The sequence below is a fragment of the Seriola lalandi genome, unplaced genomic scaffold (assembly GCF_002814215.2).
Source record: "Seriola lalandi dorsalis isolate HSWRI2012SDOR001 ecotype SW California unplaced genomic scaffold, Sedor1 jcf7180002054920, whole genome shotgun sequence".
Taxonomy (NCBI): domain Eukaryota; kingdom Metazoa; phylum Chordata; class Actinopteri; order Carangiformes; family Carangidae; genus Seriola; species Seriola lalandi.
In genome coordinates, this window is record NW_019525472.1 from 1,052,591 (window position 1) to 1,060,745 (window position 8,155).

An 8,155-nucleotide genomic window follows, 5' to 3' on the forward strand; every position below is an offset into this window, starting at 1 on the left:
CATGTCAGGCTAGGTGTGTCATTTATTCAAGAGGTATAACAAGTGTAATATGGGTGTGTGGTATCCAGATTGACTATCATCTGACCTCTAAGTACTCACAGTGGATTTAAAGGCTCTAGCCCTGGTTGTCCAACCCTCCCTGACTGGTAAGGGTGTGTTGCATCAGGCTGAGAGCTGTACTACAGGGCCCTGTGGTCTAGCTAGCTGTGGAAGGCCGTAGAGAATCTGTGGATATTGGCCAAAGAGGACCTTCGCCTCGCGAAAGGTCTCTGTGTCCGTGACATTCAAAACGTCAGCCCTGATGTCACGGAGATTCGTGGCTGTACCCAGGAGAGTGACATCTGCACATCGGGCATCTTGAGCCAGATCTGCACTCGGTCTGGGTGGGTAGGAAATGGATTTGTTTGCCTCAAACGAGAGTACTGACTGTCCTCCTGCAGCTCTCCTTCAGTGCCACAACAATCCACCCCCATGGATGGACACATGGCGTACATGCAGCATGGCTAAATAAAGTGTTTCTTCTCAGCTCGTTCCTCAACACAACTAGTCTGTCATTGTGTAAGGTACTGTTGAATAGATGCAGAGGAGGGAGTGTGTCGGACTACTGAACAGCATGGTACATTTTATATTTGCAGTGTTACTAAACTTCACCTGACTTTAGATGAGGGAAATATATGAACGTTTTTCGATGGATTAGGATTAATGAGATTGTCATTTGCTGAAACGAGAACATCAGGAGTTTTATGATTGTCAGTAATAGCTTTACAAGTTAAGAAATGAGACCTTCCAGAAATTCTTATTTCTTAAGAGAAACTTCCATTGCTTCACTCAAGATCTCATTTGTTTTCTCTAATTTGAACTCAATTCTTCTTCAGGCTCCCTGCAGGATTCTTCCAGCAGTGATGGAAATCAGCCTGATTTCCCAGATGAGAATTTCTACCCTGTGAAATTCACTGCTGTTTTTATTTTTACCTTCAGAGAGACCAAATACAGTATTTTAGATGCCCCGAGAGGTGTCTGACAGAATTTAATCATTTCTAACCAGCCTTTGGCAAGCTGTTTTCAAGTTATTTTCTAGATTTGATGACATTTAAGGGCCCTTTACGCAATACTGTGCAGGCAGGTTAATTCAAAAATATTTCACTGAATTACCAGATGATGGACAAGAAAAAACTGTGTTGATAATCGTCAAAAATCTATGGGCTGGAACATAATATGGGCAAGCAGGGCAAGGACAGACAGGATTCAAATACAAGTCCAAACTGAATGACACACCATGTGTGTTAATGTACATGAGTTCTGTTCATTCAAATTAATTAATTAAGGCAAGGCTGCCACACTTTGAAAACAGCTCTATAGCAAACAATGGCAACTAGTACAACTTGGTATAGAAGAAGTCCAGCACTGAATCCATCATGTGTCCTTGCTCCTCCAATTCCTGACAGTGTCATTATCTCCTCGGAGGTGCATGGAAGAAAAAAAAAAATCTCTCCACACGCCATTAAATATGACAGGGACAGGTCTGAGGATGAATTTGAAAAGGTAATACCTGCTTATCTACGTGTTCAAACTGGCAAAAACATTGAGTATTGTTAGTGGTCTTTATGCATGCAGTTTGTCTCACACTGCTCACATGAACAGGTAGGGATGATGAACAGGCAGCTAGAGAAGGAAATGATCTTGGTTAACCTTCCACAAAAAACACCCCAAATGTGAAATTTGTAATACAGAAAACAGCTCGACGCATTGGTCACCACAACATGTTTGACATGTAACAACAAAATTCAAAAAATGTAAGTGTTCCTCAGAGAAAATCTTATGGCTAACTAACCTCTTACCTTGGCATCAGACAATAAAGTCTTCTGCCAGAGAGAAGAAGAGGAAATTAAATAAATCTCCAGCAGCTTAGCACCCACCGCTGCCTTCAACACGGTGGGGGTGTGAGGGTCGAAACTCCAGCATGGAGACCAGAGAACTATATTGTCATTTTAGCAGCGAATGCCTGTTCTGGCTCTAGGCTCGATGACACATGCATTGACCTAAACGCGTATCAGTGGGTGGAGGAACATCAATGCTCCATCTGATGTAGGTACCCAAGGTTTTCACGTTTGCACCAATTACAGCTCTTCATCGACTGATGTTTGATCCGAGGTTCCCCCTAAAGAAATGAACCCGATGGGGGCTGAGTGTGTCCATGTGGTTATTTATGTTAGATCTGATGCACATGGCCTCATTTCCATTTGTAAATGCCTTGAAGTGTATGTATTATTTTATTATTTATATGCATGTATGTACTTGTGTTACACACTAAAGGTGGAACTCTAATGCCTTGCAAATAAGGGGACCACTTCTGAGTCAGATGGTGTCAGTGATTCTTTCCATGCCAGATGGTGGCAACTTTTCATCGCAGAGCAGGTTTTAGGCAGAATGTCTGGGCCACACATAGTGACAGTTCAGATCTGTCAGATGGGCTTATGGCCCAGAATTCAATCAGGACTAAAAGAATGATGCTCTATTTCAGCTTGACGTGGCTTTATATTCATTTTCCCCAGCCAGTAATAAAGGTGAAGGAGGATTCTGGAGCCATAGGGTGGATGCGCCACTGTAGGCAATCTGTCATGGCTGTGTTTGCTTCTTTTCTTTTTTCTTTGTTTTTTTTCTTTTCTTTTTTTTAGTCTGTATATGCTTGTGTGGTGCATGTGTGTGAATGCTCCCGTGTGTGTCACAAACATTTATTCATACCCTTGGACATGCTTGGTAAAAACCCTCCATGTTCAGATCAACCCAAAAATGCAGAATCCATAACCAGATAGAGAATGAGCCGTTAGTTTCTTCTTCTATTTGAAAAACTTTTTTTATAACCATCCCTTTTTAGCCTTTAGCCAGTGTCAAGGTGGATAGATTTTTCAGGAATTGTCTAGTATTGTACCATAGAATCTCTTACAGCTTGTACATTAACATTTCTAATGCTCCGGTTCTCTGCAAGAATTAATAAGGGAGGTTCTTTTCTGACTGACTGTAAAACCTCATAGAGAAGCCAACATACAGCACCTGCTGTACCTGATATACTGTACAGTATACCGCTCATACACATTCTGTACACACCATCCTTAGCACACAGACACACACAGTGTCAGCTTTTCTCTAATAGTCATTAAAATGCTGCCACAGTCTGAAAAGCATCTTCAAATTACTGCACTGGAACATGAAAAAAATAAAAAATGATTCTGATTTGGAGCGCTCCTGCAACAACAAACACCATTATTACACTCTTGGGAGAAACAAAAACAAAGATGCCACTGCCTGCCACTGAAAGAAAATATAATTGTCTATGAGAACGAACTTCCAGATAATTGGTGAAAGGGTTCAAGTCTATCAACAGTTCAACAGATGGACTGTTGCCACATGTACAGTACTTTTTGTCTGTGTAGGAAATGATGTATTTATTGTTTTTGTGGTTACACATAATTTATTAATCTCATCCTGGGTCTTCCTGTTTATTCACCACTGCTCCTGTTACTCTGGACAGATCTCAGCATGAAGAGTTACTATTTACCAAATAAGTCATTTCTACTCTGTGTTTTATAGTTTCATATTTAAAAAAGAACATTTAAAAAAGTTATTCTTCAGTGCTGTGAGCACCACAAGTTTCCTTCACCTCCAGTGTATTGGGGTAGCAGCAGAAGTCTCAAATAAAACCCAGACTATCTGCACGGCTGGATGTCACTTCGAGGTAAAATATCTATACTAATATCTGTGCTATATTTTTTTGGAAGAATTTGGGTGAACCAACCCTTTAAGCTAAACAGGGATGTTGCTCAGAGATTCATGATTTATTTATTTTACAGTTTCTTGAACGTGTGAGAATGGGAGTGAGGTGCATAAGTGAATCAGAGGGTGATGCAGTCAGATGCAATCGCTGCTCAGGTGCTGCGTCGAGAAGCTCTGATACCATTTCTTTCCTTGTCGATACTGATTATGATACCTGAACTTGTGTATCGGCCAATACTGAGTACTGATCCGATACTATTGCGTTGAATCTTTTTCAACAGCTGTATACTACCAACCGTATGTGGATGTGATATAATAGCAATCATCGTTCTATGGCATGGCTCAGGTTAAACCCTTTGTTAAACATGAACAAATACATGAATGCCATAGAATTTTTATTTTATTTTGTAATATGACACTCAGTCATAAGAAATAATGCTAAATAATTGTTAATGCCTTAGGTTACACTCACTGACTGTTCATAAAGACCAGAGTCAGTGCAGTAGTGATCAGCGAGTGGCGCTGAAGGATAGACGTCCTGCCCATACACCCACTCTACCCAATCGCAAGTCAATCACAGCTGTCAATCATGACATTACACTCCCGTTTTATAGCATCAAACCACTAATTAATGATAGTAATAATGTTGAAAAAAGAAGACGTGAACAAACATCAGCATGAGAAGAACTACCTAAAATGACCGAAATCATCTTTGTGAATAATATTATTTGATGTTAACTTTGACCTGTTAGTTTGGCCCATGTGCCATCTGCTAACATGGAGGGGGCGGGGTTTACGACCTGTACTGCAGCCAGCCACGAGGGGGTGATCAAGATGTTTCGGCTTAACTTTCAGGGAGCTGTGATTTCATCTATCTTCCTAGTCTTTGGTTGCACTATTTACTGGAAATCAATTCTTCTTTGCCGCTCTAAAACAATAGTTACCACTGGCTTCGCAACTTCCTATGTTTGCTACTGTTTTAGAGGAACGAAGAAGAATTGATTCCCAGGAAAACTGCCATTCTGTCCGAATGTGAAACAATACAGTTTACTTGCATACTTGCCAAATCCCGATTCAGTATTTTAGGCAGTATCTGAAGCATTTCCGGATCTGGGTATTTCTACCTTTCTTTCCACTCTAGCGCTGTATGAATATAGCAGTGAAAAACGTTCTGGCATTTTTAGCGTACATGTGTGTAAAGTGTGACATTTGGAGTGGAGCTGGTGAAATAGCAAATCAAAAAAAAAAAACCCCAAAAACAAGCAGACTGATGAGCTTTCAGTGCACTTCCCCTGTTTCTTGTGCTTGTATTTCAAACCACTTTCTCCCTAAAACAGTTTTCTTTCTTTCTCTTCCCAACTCCTACACCTACCCCGTCTACTTTCCTTTCCACGTTATAGGCCTCCCTTTGCCAAGGTTGGTGCAGTTCCTCTTAACATATTTCTTTTCTATTTTGACCATCTGTCTCACTTACACAAACAGATTTGCTCCTCTTTCCTCTCAGTTTTTTCGACTCATCTCTCTCTCTCTTTGATGAATAGTGTTGGATTTTTCTTTTACTGATCTCCATCTGCCAAAATGCCTATGATTAAAGATCCTTACATAAATTAGACTGTCTATCAGGGGTTTTAAATGTCTCTCTTTTTTTTTTTTTTTTTTTAAACAAATTCAATGCAATTTAGCCTCCCTGTTGTGAATATGACAGTGAAGCACCATGACCTTGAAGGTGCTGCACCAAAGACAACATTCCTCAAGGCTACCCATTTTAGTTGCTGAGTATACTGACCAGGATGTCCTTTTCTTTTTTCTTTAATGTTCTTTTTTTTTTTTTTTTCATTCTATGAAACCCAACAGTAATTAAACTGGAAGGTTGTTGGACTTCAAGTGGTGCAGTTTCACCCTGCACTTCAATATTGCATAAATTGTATTTTCTGTCTCTTTTGCAAACATTAAACCCACTCTTTGATTTGTTAATGGTTAAAAGCGAAGAGAAAGGAGGTTGAAGTACGGTAAGTTGCTTACAGCTAACCCTGCTCATACTAATGCTCTTATAAGCTCTGAGAAGAAAACTGACCTAACGCTGCATAAATTGGGCTGTGTTCAGCTCAGTGTGATCGTGTTGACTGGGGTTGTTCTTGGTGGTCAGCAAAGCTCCATGGGTGGACCATGACTCTGTCTCTACCAAGACGGAGACTATGGCAGATCTTTATTGTAACTGGCCTTGGAGGTAATAAGCAACGCTCATCACCCCATCGGCCTCCCACGAGCTCCCATTCCCATTATCCCCCTGCTCGTTCCGATTCATTAAACCTCCAGTGAGATTGGTCAGAGTGGTGGAAGAGAGGACGGAGCATTCATTTTAGTTAAGAAGATCCCCGTTCCTTTGATGTCTCTCCTTAAATGGGAGCTAATTGGCAGAGAAATGTTAATGGTGTGAGAAATGTTTGATAAATACTAGTGAGCCCCTCATCTAATGACGAGACATGCGTCGACTTCTCCTCTACTCCAGCCTTTTCATGCCCACACTGCCCTGTAGTAAATTATTATTGAAGGTTAATGCATCCAGCGCTACCCTCAAGTTATCACTGGGGTCAGTTGTGCATCAGTACATCAGAGTGATGGTTGTGTGTGGAGAAGATGGACTTCACAGATCTCTCTGAAGCACTCAACAGTCTTCCCTCAGGCCCGTCTTCCTCTTGGAGTTCTGACCTCTGTCTTTCCATCTGGGCAGACAATTTGTCTGATGTTATTTCCCTTTTGCAGGGTATTGGCATGTTTATGTGTCTATGTCGGTTTGTGATCTTACCTTATCTCAGGTAAAATCCTCACAAGCAAACACAGGTGAAGGTCTGAGTTGTTGATTGGGGCTTTGGTCTGAGCGTATCTCTGATGATTTCAAACACAGATGCCCTTTGTTGTTCAAAGACAACTCTCCTCCTCTCCTCCTCTACGTTGCTCTTGTCAAGGCCTCAGAAGATGCAGGGAGAGTTTTTACCTCTGAGTGTCTCTTTAACTTTGTTGATAGAAATGAAATGAGAGTTGAATGTTGTTGTCAATACTGCACTTCATGGTACAATATTCAAGAGTGGACCAGGGTTTTGGTTAGGTAAGAGGTTTTTAGAGTCAATTCAGTGATAACAGTAGTGTTTATAAATATCTGATGTTTTTTATTTGTGGACCATGTGTTTTTTTGCAGATTTCAGCCAATTTATTCCAAGTCACAGTCGATCATTCTGCAAACCATGCTACTGTCTTTTAGAAATCTTTACCAAATTCAGGCAGCCATTGACTTCCCCTTTTTTCTTGTATGAAAATGTATTGACAGACTCTTGAAACTTGCATATCGTCATACAGAAATCAGTTGAAACCAGTGTCTGCCAGGAATGTTGAGGAAAATGCATCTAAACCTGTATAGCATGCATTTGAAACGTTAAAAAAAACTGGCACCCACACAGGCATGGTCCTTTGAGGGGAGAGTACATGTGTTTTCTCCAATTACGTCTAGATTTCTTCACCCTCTTTTGTTCTTCCACGCTGTGCCAAAAATGGCATCCTGTGGTCTGGTTTAAGGTGTTAAATATGGATGCCCAGGGCAAATGTCAGAATAACTTGAAATAATTGCAGTTTGCTGCAGATAACTCTGACTCATTATCACCAGTTGTGTGGTTAATTCTAGGGCCAGAAAGAAAGATTGTGCCTCAGACTGAAGTGAATACAGCTTGCAGTGTAAGCCGCTTTAGCACCAGTGATCACAGCTAGCCATTGCTCAACAACACGATGAGCTGACGCCTGGCCGCGTTGGCATCTGTACGGGAAAGGGTTGGGGGTAGCGGGTGGGAGTGGTGGGGCGTACAAACAAACAGCTTTGCCACTTGTGTGCAGAAAGCTGCGGCTCAAAAATACTGTGTCCAGGGATTTTCTAAATTACCCTCTTGCTGAGTTCAGTCACAGTAAGTACTATGAAAAACCATAATCGGGCCCCCAAGGAGCCCCCGGGGGTGGCCAAGGAAGCACTCTGTCTTGGTTTTCCTAATGTTAACTCTCTTATTATTAACTTCTGTTCAAGGTATCCCTTTTTCTTTTTTTTTGGATAAGAGGGAGGGAAACCAACAGGAGGCTGAAAGTCATGCTGAGAAACAACAGGCTATTACCATGGTGCATTATTTCCTGGCTGCCCTGTGGTGGCTTAGATGGGACTCGCCATTCGCAAAAAAACATTACAAACATTAAGCACTCCTGCTTTCTCATGGCAAGCCACTGTCATTTTCAAGACAGGAACATTTGCTCAGTCATGCTCTCTCATTCTCTCCCTCGGCCTCTACTTTACTGATACTGTCATTTTGGAAACAGCATTTGCTCAGTCACTCTCTATCACCACCCCCCC